The following is a 17,509-nucleotide window of genomic DNA, read 5'->3' on the forward strand; positions in this document are numbered from 1 at the left end:
CACCATTTTGTCAATCCTCTGCTCCATGATCATAACTGTTCCCAATGCTTTAATGGTACTTAAGAGTCCTAATTAACAATTCATTGGGGCTATGAGTGTTCACCTCACTCAATTCACACACATTCGTTACTGGTAATTCCATTGATTTGCACCACTGCTCAATCCCTGCAGCGTCCATAACCATGTATCTTAATTACTTTACTGAACAATAGTTTAACGCATTCTCAAACGCACAACCCACTGGATCAATGCTAAGGGCAGTCACACAGCATCCAACAAAATCCATCCTGGTTGAGCCCCCACAATGAAACCTTGATTTCCTTGGGCTGCGTAAATCTAGGGAATACATACTCTGGTCCCACCAAATCCATGAGATTGGGACGGCTCTCTGATGCCAGTCCCAAGGTTTGTGTGAATGCAGTGTAATCTGCTATTCTGTTACAACTCAGTGCCAAGAAATACTGGACAGCACACTGCATACGATTAAAGGAATTATATTTATGAATAATAACTTAATAGAAGGGTTAGTAAAGGAAAGAAAGAAAAAAATAGCAAAAAGAGTCCATTATAATTAAACAGTCAAACGTGCACAGGTTGGAGCTCAGCTCTTCCAAAACTCATATTCACTGATCCTCAGTAGACTCCTGCACCTTGCTCCATTGAATCATGGTCCCCAACGGGTCAAACCCTACATCTGTTCTCTCCAACGTCTTCCAACTTCATCTCCTGCCAAACAAAGACCTCAACTCATACTGGGGTCAAGCACACAAAAAACCCCCGCTCCCCTGATTAACTAGCTCGCATTACGAAGCACCCGTTATCTCTAACCACAACCCAAACACTGTTTCTACAGAAAGACCATTATGTTAGCAGTGAAATCTCTACCTGGGCGTTACATGTACTATAGTTAATTCAGATGAAATATAATTTGTGACATGGTGTACAACTGTCCAGTCATAGACCTGTTTTTATTTCATCGGAGATAAATCAGAATTGAATTGCTTGTCTTAAAAATAATGTTACATCCTGCTACAGAATAACTGAGACAGTTTTGTTTTCCAGGTCATGTTTCTGGAACCCTCATCGTAAAATGCTTGGTTGGGTAGATGCAGGTTGTATGTTACTTAGAGAGAGCCACAACATGTTGTTTTCTTTCATATACTCACCATAACAACCAATAGATTAAATTATAAGCATTGGTTGTTATACTCATTATAAGCATTATAAGCATTGGTTGTTATACTCACCATAACAACCAATAGATTAGATTATAAGCATTGGTTCCTGCTATCCTAGATCTGTTAGCTCAATTTAGTAACTTCTCTGGTTACAAATTGAATCTTAGTAAGAGTGAATTATTCCCTTTAAATAAGCATGTACCTATTTATGGACATTTACCATTTAAATTGGTTACTGATTCATTTATATACTTAGGGATAACAATTACGAAAAAATATAAAGATTTATTTAAAGCTAATTTTTTACCTTTAATTGATCAGATTAAACCTTTATTTACCAAATGGTCCCCAATCTCTTTGTCTTTGATTGGTCGGATTAATGCTATTAAGATGATCATTTTGCCCAAATTTTTGTATATATTCCAATCCGTTCCAATTTTTATCCCAAAATCTTTTTTTGGTAACGTAGATTCAAAAATTTCCTCATATATTTGGCAGAATAAAAATCCTAGGTTAGGTGAAAGGTATCTACAGAAATCTAAAAAGGAGGGGGGGGCTCGCCCTCCCGAATTTTAGATTCTATTATTGGGTAATTAATATTCGATATTTAAAATTTTGGTTACAAGATTTGGACGCATCTTTAAACCCTCATTGGGTAAATCTTGAATCTAATTCATTACAAGGGTTTTCCTTGGGTTCGATTTTAGGAACTTTACTTCCTTTCACTTCTTTTAAATCATATAAACAAATGAACAATCCAATAGTTAAGCATACTTTACGTATATGGTTTCAATTCCGAAGATTTTTTGGGTTTAATCAATTTATTCTAGCAAGTCCCATTATATCAAATTTTCTTTTTCAACCTTCTACGATGGATCAAGCTTACTTTGATTGGAAAACCAAAGGTATAATATCTTTTCGCAATATATTTTTGGATAATTGTTTTATGTCTTTTGATCAACTCTCTAATAAATATAACTTACCCAGATCTCACTTTTTTAGATATCTACAGATTAGAAACTTTTTAATTACTGTCTCTCCTAATTTTCCACACCCATATCCAATGGACACATTGGAAAAAATCTTAGATTTAAATCTCTCTCAGAAAAGCATAGTAGCAATTATATATGATATAATTATGAATTTATGTCCTGATACTTCTAATAAAATTAAAGCTGACTGGGAAAGAGAACTTGAGATTAATATACCGACTGAAAAAATGGGAAAAATTTCTTCAGTTGGTGAATTCATCCTCTGTATGTGCTAAGCATAGGTTGATATAGTTTAAAGTAGTGCACAGGGCTCATATGTCCAAAGATAAACTATCTCGTTATTACTCTTATATTAATCCAATATGTGACAGATGCCATTCCGAGATAGCTTCTTTAACCCACATGTTTTGGTCATGTCCCTTGTTGGAAAAATATTGGAAAGATATTTTTGATATTATTTCAACGGTCCTAAATATAGACTTACAACCTCATCCAATTACTGCTATCTTTGGACTACCAATGATAGACTTAAATAATTTAACCTCTTCATCACGAAGGATGATTGCATTTCTTACTTTAATAGCTAGAAGGTCCATTTTGTTGAATTGAAAAGAGATTAACCCTCCTACTGTATTTCATTGGTTTTCACAAACTATGGTGTGTTTGAATTTGGAGAAAATTAGAAGTGCAGTTTATGACCCTTCCATTAAGTTTGAAAAAACTTGGAGGCCATTCATTCAGCATTTTCATTTGATGTAATTTGATCATTTCCAAACTTGTTTTATCTCTCTGTACCATTGTTGGAGGGGAATGGAGTCGTCGACACTAAGGTTTTCTTCTTTTCCATTTTTAAGTTGTTAGTTTTGCCCAAGTCTTTTAGTTTAATTGATTAATTTTGATTTTCTTTGGGGATGGGGTTTGTTTTTTTTTGTTTTTTTTTCTTTTTCATGATTTTTTTTTCCAGTTTTTTTTTGCTTTGTATTATCCGTGGTTAGTTCTACATGTTTGGGAGCTTTGTTAATTTACACTACTTGGTTTTGCAATTACTTTTTTTAAGTGTAACAATATATCTCCTACTATTTGTATTATTGCTATGTTTTGTTTCTATATTTTGAAATTAATAAAAAGATTGAAAAAGAAAGATTATAAGCATTGGAGCAGATATTTTATCAAGTGTTACACAGCCTATTTTGAGTGATTACAACTCATCTATCAGCTTTTCTCGAAGATGTTTCCCTCTGAAATGGGTTGTTTTTTTTTGAGAACTTGTACAATTAGGCCTTTCAATATTATTAAAAGTATCAGTGCTTGTGAATAGTACAATTTCAATGAAAGCATGAACTCCACATAATCTATTAAGAAAAAAATGATAATATAATGGACCAGATGTCCAACTGCTATAGACAGAAAAAATATGGATGCTGCTTTGTACATTACTATTAGGTAGAATGTTTTAACAATCTAGGGGATTCTAGTTACAAAATATCACCTCTGCATAAAACTGATAGATACTCAAACATGGATCACCCTTTGTAACTTCTGGTACTTTCTTCTCTATCCAAACACTCTATCCAGGTGAAGAAGCATCTTATTTGTACCTTTTCTAATTGACCATTGTATATTCACTGCTTACAAGGAGGTCGACTCTCTAATGGAGATTAGGTGATCACTTTGTAGAACATCTCTGTTAGACACTGCTAGAGTGAACTGAGCTTTTTATTTCGCGTCAGTTACCTTAACTCTCCATTTCATTCACATTCTAACGTACAGATCCAACAAACCTCCATGTAAGCTTCAGGCATATCACCTCATCTTTGACTAAACAAATTACTGCACAAAGAATTCAAAAATTGCAGCTGATCAACCATGCCAGTCTTGCATCCCACATAATGTTGTTTTTTTTAAAATCTCAAACACAAGAGATTCTGAAAATTTCGATTCCAATAATTGAATTCTGATGAATGATCTCAGCCTGAAATGCCAACAGCTTCCTGACCTGCTGAGTTCCTCCAGCAGTATTTCTATGCTGTTTTTCCAATCTCTACTCTTTAACCAATGTCATAAATTTATCGGCTTCTATTTACTCATCCACCATCAGCCTAAACTGGTATCGTTTGTATTATTATATTATCGAGGAATATAAAGAATGTAAAAAGAATCTTAAGAAAGAAATTAGAAAAGCTGAAAGAAGATATGAGGCTGCTTTGGCAAGTAAGGTGAAAATAAATCCAAAGGGTTTCTACAGTTATGTTAGTGGCAAAAGGATAGTGAGGGATAAAATTGGTCCCTTAGAGAATCAGAGTGGACGGCTATGTGCCGAGCCAAAAGAGATGGGGGAGATTTTGAACAATTTCTTTTCTTCGGTATTCACCAAGGAGAAGGATATTGAATTGTGTAAGGTAAAGGAAACAAGTAGGATAGTTATGGAAAGTATGACAATTAAAGAAGAGGAAGTACTGACACTTTTAAGGAATATAAAAGTGGATAAGTCTCTGGGTCTGGACAAGATATTCCCTAGGACTTTGAGGGAAGTTAGTGTAGAAATAACAGGGGCTCTGACAGAAATATTTCAAATGCCATTAGAAACGGGGATGGTGCCGGAGGAATGGTGTATTGCTCATGTGGTTCCATTGTTTAAAAAGTGTTTGAAGAGTAAACCTGGCAATTATTGGTCTGTGAGTTTGACGTCAGTGGTGGTAAATTGATGGAAAGTATTCTTAGAGATGGTATATATAATTTTCTGGATAGACAGGGTCTAATTAGGAACAGTCAACATGGATTTGTGCTTGGAAGGTCATGTTTGACAAACCTTATTGAATTTTTTGATGAGGTTACTAAGAAAGTTGACAACGGTAAAATGGTGGATGTTGTCTTTATGGACTTCAGTAAGGCCTTTGACAAGGTTCCACACAGAAGGTTAGTTAGGAAGGTTCAATCGTTAGGCATTAATATGGAAGTAGTAAAATGGATTCAGCAGTGGCTGGATGGGAGATGCCAGAGAGTAGTGGTGGATAACTGTGTGTCAGATTGGAGGACAGTGTGTAGCGGTGTGCCTCAAAGATCTGTACTGGGTCCAATGTTGTTTGTAATATATATTAATTATCTAGAAGATGGGGTGGTAAATTGGATTATTAAGTATGCAGATGATACTAAGATAGATGGTGTCGTGGATGATGAGGTAGGTTTTCAAAACTTGCAGAGAGATTTAGGACTTGTAACGCTCAGTTATATTGGCTCGTATATGTCCAGGGGAAATCCCGCCCAGCACCTGCCTCAACGCTTCCCACGGAATCAGTTGCTGCACCACAGCCACCCGAATCAATCCCAAACATCGATCATCAGCCAGCACACCCAGTACGTTTTACCAAGTACACTTCATAGATATTACTGTCTATGACATTAAAATAAATTCAATATGGAAAAGGAAGTATTAGAAAAAAAAGCGCCAGACTTATTAAAGTCCAAGTTCTTCGTGCACGTCCACCGTCCTCCCTGTCTCTCCTCCGACTCCCCACCAAAAACCCCGTTCCCAGTCATATGAGACAGTATTATCATCCGAGAAAAGCGATACATGAACACCCATTGGCTAAGAGCACCCTGCTGTCTGTATTAACCCAAGCAAATGTCTAGCTGGAGACTTTCTCAGCATTTAACATAACATAGAAGCATTCCCAAGTATAACATAACAAAGAAGCTATTTTAAATTTAACATACAAAAAAAAGACCCCATACAGACAGTTAAAAGAGTGGGCTGAAAGATGGCAGATGGAGTTTAATGCTGAAAAATGTGAGGTGCTACATTTTGGTAGAACTAATCAAAATAGGACATACATGGTAAATGGTAGGGCATTGAAGAATACTGTAGAACAGAGGGATCTAGGGATAATGGTGCATAGTTCCCTGAAAGATGGAATCTCATGTGGATAGGGTGGTGAAGAAAGCTTTTGGTGTGCTGGCCTTTATTAATCAGAACATTGAGTTGGGATGTAATGTTGAAATTGTATAAGGCATTGGTAAGGCCAAATTTGGAGTATAGTGTACAGTTCTGGTCACTGAATTATAGGAAAGATGTCAATAAAATTGAGAGAGTACAGAGGAGATTTACTAAAATGTAGCCTGGGTTTCATCTCCTAAGTTACAGAGGAAGGTTAAACAAGTTAGGTCTTTATTCTTTGGAGCGTAGAAGGTTGAGGGGAGACTTGATAGAGGTGTTTAAAATTATGAGGGGGATTGATAGAGTTGACGTGGCTAGACTTTTTCCATTGAGAGTGGGGAAGATTCAAACAAGAGGGCATGGGTTGAGAATTAGAGGACAAAAGTTTAGGGGTAACATGAGGGGGCATTTCTTTACTCAGAGAGTGGTAGCTGTGTGGAATGAGCTTCCAGCAGAAGTGGTTGAGGCAGGTTCCATGTTGTCGTTTAAAGTTAAATTGAGGAGATATATGGACAGGAAAGGAATGGAGGGTTATGGGCTGAGTGCAGGTCGGTGGGAATAGGATAGGGTAAGAGTTCGGCACGGACTAGAAGGGCCGAGATGGCCTGTTTCCGTGCTGTAATTGTTATATGGTTATTCACTTTCTCATGGTCTTCACCCTATCACAGACCTTTTGTTCATTTCATCCTCCCCTATTTTCCCCAATCCCACCCAATACAGGTGAGGAGCTGGAACTGAATGAACTCTGGATCATTCGGGAGGCTAAAGAGTTGATCGACAAGTGATACAGGGAGGTAGTTACACAAAAAGTGAAGGACAGAGGTAAGTGGGTGACCATCAGGAGAAGAGGCCGATAGACAACCGAAGTACTCATGCGCCCATTCCCCTCGATAACAGGTATTCTACTTTGGATATGGTGGGGGGGGGGGTGCAGTGGTCTGGTCCCTGACACTAAGTCTGCTTCTGTGGCTCAAGAGGGAGGTGGGGAAGGGGGAAGAAGAGGCAAACTATACTGATAGGGAATTCATTGGTTAGGGGAAAAGACAGGAGGTTCCGTGCACGAGAACTAGAATTACACATGCTATGGTGCTTCCTGGGTGCCAGGGTCAGAGGCATCTTGGATCGAGTCCACAGAAGTGTTATGTGGGAGGGTGAACAGCCAGAGGTTGTGGTCCACATCAGTACCAATGACACTGGTAGGAAGAGTGAAGAAGTTCTGCAAGATGAGTTCAGTGAGTTAGATGCCAAGTTACAGGAAAAGGACCTTTTGTGTTGAGATTTCAGGATTACTAGCCTTGCCATGGGCTAGTAAGGCCAGAAAGAGGAAGATCATACAGTTTAATACATGGCTAAGGAGTTGGTGTAGGAGGGAAGGCTTTAGATGTTTGGATCATTGGGCTCTCTTCCAGGGAAGTAGGGACCTGTACAGAAGGGACAGTTTGCACCCCAACTGGAGGGAGACTGATATCCTTGTGAGATGGTTTGCTAGTGTTACATGGTGGGGGCGGGGGCTGGGGTGGTGGGGAGAGGGAGTTTACTCTAGAGTTGTAGGGTGATGGGAATCAGAACACCAAAGCAGATAGTGGAGCAGTTAAGGGGAAAGATGTTAAACCTACACACAAAGTCAGTAATTAAAAGAATGTTCTGAGTTGTGTATAGTTCAATGCAAGGAATATCGTAGAAAAGGCAGATGAGTTTAGGGTATGGATCAGTATGTGGAATTATGATATTGTACCTATTAGTGTGATTTGGTTGCAAGAGGGACAGGACTGGCAGCTCAATGTTCCATGGTTCCATTGTTCTAGACAAGACAGAACAGGAGGGATTGAGGGGGAGTGGAGGGGAGGGGTGCATTACTAATGTCATTGCAGTGCTCAGACAGGACAGGCTGGAGAGCTTGTCTACTGAGGCTATAGGGGTAGAGCTGAGGAATAGAATCAGATGACCACATTAATGGCATTATACATCGACCACCCAAGAAGTCAGTGGGATATTGAGGAGCAAATATTTAGAAAGATTGCAGACTATTGCGAGAAACACCAAGTTGTGACAGTAAAGTGATTTTAACTTTCCACATATTGACTGGGACTCCCAAACTGTAAAATGGTTGGATGGGATAGTTTGTCCAATGTGTTTAAAAAAAAATTTTCTTAATGTCCAAATAGAAGTCCAAACTGGAGAAAGTATGATAGTAGATCTCTTATTAGACAGGATAGGTGACAGAAGTCTGTATAAGGGGACACTTTGCATCTAATAATCATAATGCCATTAATTTAATGATAATTATGGAGAAGGATAGGTCTGGTCCTTGGGTTGAGATTCCAAATTGGAGAAAGGCCAATTTTGATGGTATCAGAAAGGATCCGACAAGTGAAGATTGTCAAAGGTGTACTTGGAAAGTGAGCGGTCTTTAAAAATGAAATTTTGAGAGTACAGTTTGTGTGTTCCCATCAGAATAAAAGGCAAAGATAACAGGCCTAGGGAACATCACTTTTTGAGAGATATAGAGGCCCCAGTTAAGAAAGAGAAGGAGGTGCATAGCAGGTGTAGGCAGGCAGGAACAAATGAGGGTACTAGAGGAGTACAAGAAGTGCAAGGAAACACTTAAGGAGGAAATCAGGAGGGTTAAAGGAAGGCATGAGGTTGCTCTAGCAGTCAAGGTGAAGGAGAATCCCAAGGCATTCTACATATATAAAGCAAAAGGATTGCATCACACTGCTATGCTACCACGGTGCCTCAGTGTTTCAAAAGGTTTGCTAAACTTAGTCACTTCCCTAACACAATCAGCTAACAAGCCATAATCCGTAGCTCACTGTCAATAATCTCCAAGGTAACTCTTGTTTTGTAGAGTCCCAAAAGAAGTTGAAACAAAAATTCACCCACACACACAAGAGGAAAGAATGTACTGAGAGTGAGAGAATTCCCAAAATACTTTTACTGGAATAACCAAACTAAAAGTTCCTGTTAACCCTCCTCTCCGCTCAAGCAATACTGCAGCGTTTATGAAGCAGGGTTAGTTACTGATCCATAGTGATATTTCTTTCTATTGTCCTCTAACACACAGAGTAAAACGATAGTTTCTACTCAAGTGTTCAGAGACTCTGAAAACATTTTCCCTCCAAAGCAGAAGAATATGTATTCAGAAAAGGGAGAATATTCTAGCACAATCCTGACTTTTGCATTATAAATGGTGGGGATATCTAGGGGAGTGAAAAGGTGAATCACTCACTGCAGAATGTCCATTCTGGCCTGCTCTTGGAACCATTACATTTAACCAGTGCATTTGAGCTTCTAATTGATAACAACAGGCAGTGTATTGATTGTGGGGACTCGGCAACTGTAATGTCACTGAATACCAAAGATGAGTAGTCAGATTCATTTTTGGTCTGGATGGTTATTGCCTGGCACAAATATTGCAAGCTGCTTATCAGAGAACACCTGAACGTTGTTTTGATGTTATCTGAAACAACTCTATTTCCATCTTTAATATCTTTATTTTTCCCTTTCAGGGTTCTTTTGAAGACCCTGGCCCAGAGTTACATGCTGACTACGGTTCTTTGCGGGAATGGGACCCGCTCTCGGGGTTTCACGACTGGCCATTATTCGGCAGGCCAAGAGCTTTGCTGGCCTTTGAAGGTTCCAGATTTCGTGGCTCTGGAGACTGGCGGATCGAAGGTCGGTGTCCAGGCAGGAGATCGGTGTGTCATGGGAGGTGGAAGTTCTAAGGCTGTGTGCCCAGAGACCTGAAATCTTTGGGCACAGAGCTCGGGAAAAGCAATGCAACGGACTTTTAACATCGTAACCCTGCGAGTTGTTTGTTATATCTTCCCTCTCGCTATGAAACGCAGACATCTCTTTCTCCCTTATTAGGGAGAGAGAGAGACCTGCGGTATATTGAATACTGGGTGAACAAGTAGTCTTTGCAGTTGCTTTGCTCACGCTTGAGTGCTCCGTGGTGGGTGCCGATGCATTCCTTTTGTCGGTGGGGGGTGGGGGTGGGAATCAATGCTTGCTGCCGCTTACACGTGGGAGGGAAGGGAGCTGGGGGAAACTTTCGGGTTCTAACATTTAACTGTCATTCATTCTTTGGGGGCACTTCTCTGTTTTTTGTGGATGGTTGCGAAGTAAAAGCATTTCACGATGTACATTGTATACATTTCTCTGACATTAAATGTACCTTCGAAACCTTTGAAAGGTTGTGATGATCTACTGTCTTTTTCTGTGGAAGCGTTTTCCTATTTCGACGCTTTCATCTCAGTTTCACTAGGGCACATTTGATGCTGCACGCAGTCAAATGCTGCCTTGACATCAAAAGGAGTTACCTAACCTCACCTTTGGAATTCAGCTCTTCGATTCATGGGTGTGATGGATTTGAAGCTGGTAATCCTGCTGAGATCCAAACTGTACATTGCTGAATTAAATACAATGGACAACAATATTTTTTTTAAAATGTGTTGCTTCCTCAGCAATTTTTGTTGTTTATCATAGACCGCTTCAAGCTGGACACAGATATAATTCCAGAATAGTGTATCATTAGAAATTTGGAGAAATATATTGTATCCCCACATCACTTAGTTTAGTTTGAGGAGCTCTTGCAGTTAACACTTCGGCAGCAGTTATAGTCTAGATGTATTTGCATACTAAGTGCTTAATTAGCTAACTAATCAGAAAATGTCTAGTGAAAATAAACCTATTAACGTTTCAAAATAATTTTGTTCATATCATTTTTATCACTTCTGGTTAATGGATTGCTGCATTCAAAATGTAACTTTTTTGCAAAACAATGTAATTTTCACATTAATTAATGACACTGGCAGTTACCAATATTTTTACAGGAGCAATAAATGAATGATTACATTTCATACCGTTCCATTATGTTGCTACAAAAGGAAGATAAATCACTTTAGACAGAGACCTGGACTGTGGGAAAATGATGCAACGTAAGCACCACTAACATCCAGCCTTCAGATACAGTCCAAAGCATGAACTCTATCTTCCAGTGCATAATCACTGATGTATCAATAAATTCAATCAATAACAAGCACCTAAAATTGTGCCATGTTGTAGCAAGGGTGAGGTACTTTCCATCATTTCAATGAAAAATAAAACATAATAGTAAATGGGCACTAACTATAAATTTCAAAAAAGTTTTGTGCTTTTTCCTTCTGGATTCTCTGCTGTGCTAATGCATGGAGATACCCAATCATTGGCAATGGTTTCAGTGCCAACAAACACATACTGCAAGCAACTCTTTGCTATAAGGCTCAACACCAATTAACCTGATTTCTGTTATGAGCTTGACCATCGTAAGGTGCATGGAATTAAGACCTTTTGGTGTACAACGCCTATTTGCTGAAGCTTGATTTCTGGGACTTTGTGCGCTACGGAATATCAAAATAACAGAGCTTAAAACAAAGAAATGATTAGCTAACTACCAACTTTTAGCAGCTTCACCAGCACCAACCAACTTCCAGGTAAAGCTATTAAGTTGTAAACAACCTTACGGCTTGTGTGACAAGTTCTCTTCTACAAAAACTGGCCATATCTGTAAAATTTAATATTTCAAGCCTGCAATATTATTTCAATAGCAATCTTGCTCTGACTTTAAATTGCTATAAGGCAAAAGGAACTTTTCTCCATTTTTAATCGACCATTCTGAATTTGGTTATCCTTTAGTTCTAAGTTAAGGGATGGCATAGTAGCTTAGCACTGCCAGTGACTGGATTAAATTCCATCGCTGTCTGTCAGGAGCTTGCACCTTCTCCCCATGACTGTGTGGGTTTTCTGCAGGTGCACCAGCTTCCTCTCACGTTCCAAAGACATATGGGTTAGTAGGTTAATTAGTCATATAGGTGTAATTGGGTGGTGGGGGCTAGTGAAGAAAGCAATGTTCAAAACCCACATCATTCAAGGTCTTATGCTTGAGGCTGAGTTTCACTAAAGTAATATAAAGTCACACCAATTACTCATTGTCTATGTGCTTCTCTTAGATCCATTCAGGTTTGTGAGTTTTCAGGTGGCTGATAAGGTCACTGTCGGAACTGTAGACTCTCCCAAAAATGTGGCAAGATGTGGCTGACAATGTGGCCAGCTGATAGGGTAGTGCACCCCGCCTCCCCCCCGGGTCTTCTGTTGTCTACCCGCGATTTCAATACCATCCTGAATCCCGAACTGACTGCACGAATGCAGTGTTCAGTTGATTTCGTAAGCTAAGTGTTTAGGAGCATTGCACTGTGGCAAAGCTTAAACAAGCAAGATGGTAGAATACAATTATACATTAACTCTGACGGAGAGATCAAAGATCAGAAGGCACAGAGTTGAAACAATTGATAAAAGGGCGATGTGATAAATAGCCATTTTATCTGGCAGGTTGGTATGATCTGGATAAAGTTGCCTAAAGATGCATGGATGCAGATTGAATTGTGGCATTAAAAGCAGAAATGAATAAATATTTGCAGAGAAATAAATAGTAGGCTGTAAGAAAGAACAGAAGATTGGGAAGGACTGAACTTCTCTACAAAAGACTGGAGGAGCTAAATGCTTTCTCTGTAATTCTAATGTGTCTATTTCTTGAAGGCAAAGGATACCACAGAGAAAACCAAATTTCAAAATGGAGATAGGAGGGAGTTTCTGTGAGTCAAGCAGCATCTGTGGTGGCAAAGCAATGCTTGATGTTTCAGGCAGTAGATTAGTATAGGTCAGATTATTTCAAGAGTTATGGATGGAATGGAATTAAACAGGTTAAGGTTTGTGGAAATAATGAAAGGAAATGCCTGTACATATGCAATTCTTGTCATGGTGAGATGAAAAGTAGGACACTGAACATACTTCCAGCCTATCAGAAACTAAAGGAAACACTGCCAAAAGAAATATTCACAAAAAAAAAGGCAACGGTGTTTACAGTAGAGAGGGAATCTTATGAATTATGGACAACATGACAAATAGAATACTATTGAGTACTTCAAATGGTCACGCATCATAATGTGTTTTGCTTTGAGCTGTTAACCAGGATGAAAAATGAAAAACAACAATAAGTCATGTCTCCATATAAGTAAAGCAGCAACCCAAAAGGAAATACTGCGCATTGAGAACTGACCACTCCCAGGGCCGGGCAAAGCTCCCTACAAAGGCTGATGTTACACTGGTCCTTCTGGACCCTTACGCTTCATCTGCAACAAAGTAGCTTGGAAAATCAAGATTCAAGGTTGTTTAATGTAATTTCCCGTACACAAGTGTAAAGTAGAATAAAATAATTATTACTCCAGATCCGATGCATTACAAAAAATAATTAGATAAAGAACACCATAATAAAAATGAAAATGAATATAATTACATAAGATAGCTTATATACATGGATTGATTGTCTGTCCATAAAGTGACACTAGGCTCATAAGGTGACTGACAGAAAATGATAAAGTAGCGGTGGTTAGGAGCATGGAGGGGTGGGTTAATGGGTAGATCAGCCTTCCTTTTTGGGGAAAATAACTATTTTTGGTCCTGGCATGGATGCTATACAGCCTGCTCCCTGACGAGAGAGGGACTAACAGACCATGAGCAGGGTGGGGGTGGGGGGGTTCCTTCCTGATGTTACTGGCCCTTTTTCAGTACCTTTCTGTATATAGAGTATGTCCTTGTTAGTGGGTAGGCTGGTGTCAGTGATGCGTAGACAGCTTTGAGTACCTGGTGTGGAGCTTTTCTGTCTGCTGCAGAGCGGTTTCTGTACCAAGCAATGATGCTGTTTGTTAGGATGCTTTCTACTGCGCATCAGTAGAGTGATGTGAATGTAGATGTGCATAGTCCAGCTCTCTTCCGCCTCCTCAGAAAGTAGAGGTGTTGATGAGCCTTCTTGATTGTGCATTTTGTTTTCGGGGCCTATGAGAGGTTGTGTGAGATGTGCACTCCCAATTTAAAAAGGGAGGTATCTGTTGTGTAAATTCTCTTGAAGTCGATAACCATCTTTGACTTTTTCACATTAAGGAAGAGGTTATTTACCTGTAACCAGGCCATGAGCTCTTCCACCTCCTCTCTGTAGGCTGTCTCATCATTGAGCCCCACCACTGTTGTGTCATCGGTGAATCTGACAATGTTGATCTCTCGAGTGCTTAGCCATGCAGTCAAGTGTGAGCAAGGTGTACAGCGAGGGACTCAGCACACAGCTCTGTGGGACACCATATTAAAGATGACAGGGAGGGAGGAGTGGCTATACATTCTGACTATCTGAGGTGCGCTGGTTAGGAAGTCCAACACCCAGGTACACAGTGGTGTACTTAGACCGAGGAGCAGGAGTCTGTTCACCAAAGTCTCTGAGAGAATAGTGTTGAATGCCACACTGAAATACAGAACTAGCATTCTGATACAAGTGTTCTTGTTTTCTAGGTGTGTCAGGGCCATGTGCATAACAGATGCTATGGCATCTGTCGTAGAGCAGTTCTATTGGTAAGCATACTGGTGATTGTGGCAGGAATGCAGTTTTTGATGTGTGGCATCACTGGCTGTTCAAAGTACTGCATGATGATTGGCATCAGTGCCACCAGGCAGTAGTCATTTAGCTCCGAAGCTGTAAAATTCTTTGATACAGGTGTGATGGTAACTGATTTGAAGCAAGTGGAGAAAGCAGCCTGGATGAGTGAGGTGTTGAAGATGTCCATGGAGACATCAGTGAGCTGGTGTGCACACTCCCCGAGTACTCAGCCTGGGATGTTGTCTGACTCAGCTGTCTTACCTGTTGACTCTCTGCAGAGTTCTTCCCACATCTGATGCTGTTACAGGCAGTGGCTGCTCACCTGGGAGGGGGTAGCTTTTGTGGCCAGCGTTGTGTTGCATCCTTGAAGAGGGCATATAAGTTGTTTAGAGTGCAGAGAGGGAGGCCTCACTGGTACAGTCAATGCCGTTTTTCCCTTGCATAGTCAGTAATGCCATTGATATCCAGTCACATATACCATTATCAAACATATGTTCTTGAATTTTTAATGCATAGGCAACCTTTGCTTTCTCGATGCCTTAGATGAGGTTTCTGCTGGCTGTTCTGAGAGGTGTTCTATCACCAGACATGAAGGCAGCATCCAGCAGTTTTAATAGGGATCACACCCCTTCAATCAGCCAGGGCTTTCTAGTCGGGCTGTGAGATGACTGTTTTTGAGGTACCAATGTCGCCTACACACTTACTGATGTAGCCCGTGACAGATGATGCATATTCCTTGAGGTCGGTGTCTTCTCCAGTTGCGGCAGCTTCCTTGAACATCTGCCTGTTAGTCTATTCAAAACAGTCCTGAAGCATAGATTGCCTCATTAGACCACACAACTATGGTCTTCTTGACTGGTTTCTCCATTTTCAGTAGTGGTTGGGATTAAGATTATGGAGATATTGTCAGAGAGGCCAAGATGAGAGTGTGGGACAGATAGAGTTGATGATACTATGAAGCTCTCTAAGGTGTCTTTGGTGCTCGTGTCCAGTGCAGGTAACATATAGTGGTGATGAACACAACAATAAACTCCCTGAGCAGGTAATGTGGTCGGCATTTAATTGTAAGATGTTCAATTGCCCCAAATAACTACAGATGAATTTGTGCACCAACCTTTGTTAATGTACGCACAGATTCCACTCCTTTGGATTTCCCTTGCAGAGTTTCTGTTTGTGGGGAACAGAGTCATCCTGTTGAATTGGAATGCCAAGTCAGGCATGTTGTTGTTTAGCCACGTTTCAGTGAACCAGAATGCAGCTGTTTCTTATCTCTTTCTGTGCATTCCTCTTCAGTCTCAATGAATCCATTTTAATATCTAGTGATCAGACATTGGCCAGGAAATCAGATGACACCGCTAGCCTGGTCATGTTAGCTCTGATCCTAGCTAGTGCCCCGGCTCTCTTTCCACATTTCTGCTTCCTCTTGCGTCTCTTGAGCCTGCTGTTTCCTTGGCTGAGCCACCTAGTGCAGGTCACTGTTGCTTGGTCTGGTGCCTGTAGAATCCCTAGTCCACTGAGCACTGCTATTGACTCTGCTGAACAGTATTTTTGTCCAAGAGTTCAGCAGCGCTGTATTCATGGAGCTTTGGTTGACTGAAGACTTGGAAACATTATCTAAAACCATTACTGGGAGCAGGAGAAGCTGCTGTGTCTCTGCAAGCCACCATTTTCAATACCCATGACATGGAGTTTCACAACTGAATCGCAAATAGGTATCCTTTAGGTAACCTAACACAGAGCTTATGTGGAAGAACAGCGCAGTGGACAGAGCTGCTGCTTCACATCTCTGCCTATCTAAGGTCAGTCGTGATTTTCAGTGGGATTTGCACAATCGCCCAGAGAGCAAGTGTATTTCGTCCCACATCCCAATGGCGTGCCAAGTGGTAGATTAACTGGAAATTTTAAATTACTCCTAGTTGTAGGATCTGTGGGATGGGGGTATGGCAGTGTGAGGCGTTGACGAGTACTCAAGGAGAGTAAAATACAATCAGTAACAACCGGTTGCTAAATGGTTGATGTGCACGCAGAAGGTCAAAGGCCTGTCAAGCAATTACACAGCCCACCTGACTATACTAATCATCAAGTATCTATCTATAGTAATTCCATGCTAATTCTATATGAGATCTCAAAGAACATTTAATGAGGCTGTACAATAACACCCCGATTTCATATTCTAAACATGATAATGAAGACTAGCATCCGGTGTGTCTTATTTATCATCTTATCTACCTGTGCTGCCAACATTAGATCATTCACAGATCTTTGGATTTGTACACCAAGGTCTCTCTGTTCCTCCTTATTCCCCAGGGTCCCGCAATTCATTATGTATGTGTTACCCCCTATTTTACTTCATAAATAGTGCACCAATTTGCACTTACATCATTGCCATTGAGCTCAAACTTTACTCATGGGGATTCAAAACAGTCTTCCAACTAACCAAGGGAGATGTGGATATTCCATGCAGAGAAAGGTAATTTATAAAAATGACACTGCCTGAAACTAGCTACTCACATGTGTGGTCAGGGGGCCTTCGAAACATTATGGTTATTGATCCAGATTTAATCCAGCTATACAAAAGGGGGAGTATGAACAACAATGTCAATTTGGAAAAGGTTGAATTTTCATAACCATCATAAATACCTAAATCAAGAAATGGTCTATTTCAAAATTAGCTGCTGACATACTTGAATATACCACAGCAGTTATAACACTGAAGGAATAATAAGTCAACCAGCATTATAGAGGCATGCAAGGTCACATGTTTCTGAAAACATTTTTCTTGTACAATATATAAAGCTGAAATGAGATGGTTAGCTGAAGAGATTAGGATGGTGTTTAAATAACTATACTTAGATGCAGCTCAATCTTTATAAAGCTTGTTGAAGAGCCTATTTGACAATATTCTTTTAAAAAATGTTTTTGAATTCATGTTTTGTGATGCCAT

General features: G+C 40.0%; 1 protein-coding gene across 6 annotated transcripts in view; it reads right to left on the minus strand.

Moving 5' to 3' along the window:
• spock3 (SPARC (osteonectin), cwcv and kazal like domains proteoglycan 3) overlaps positions 1-17,509 on the minus strand; it is a 502,312-nt gene that overhangs the window by 183,673 nt on the left and 301,130 nt on the right. The window lies entirely within an intron of this gene.

Source organism: Mobula birostris, chromosome 4 (assembly GCF_030028105.1).
Source record: "Mobula birostris isolate sMobBir1 chromosome 4, sMobBir1.hap1, whole genome shotgun sequence".
NCBI classification, from domain to species: domain Eukaryota; kingdom Metazoa; phylum Chordata; class Chondrichthyes; order Myliobatiformes; family Myliobatidae; genus Mobula; species Mobula birostris.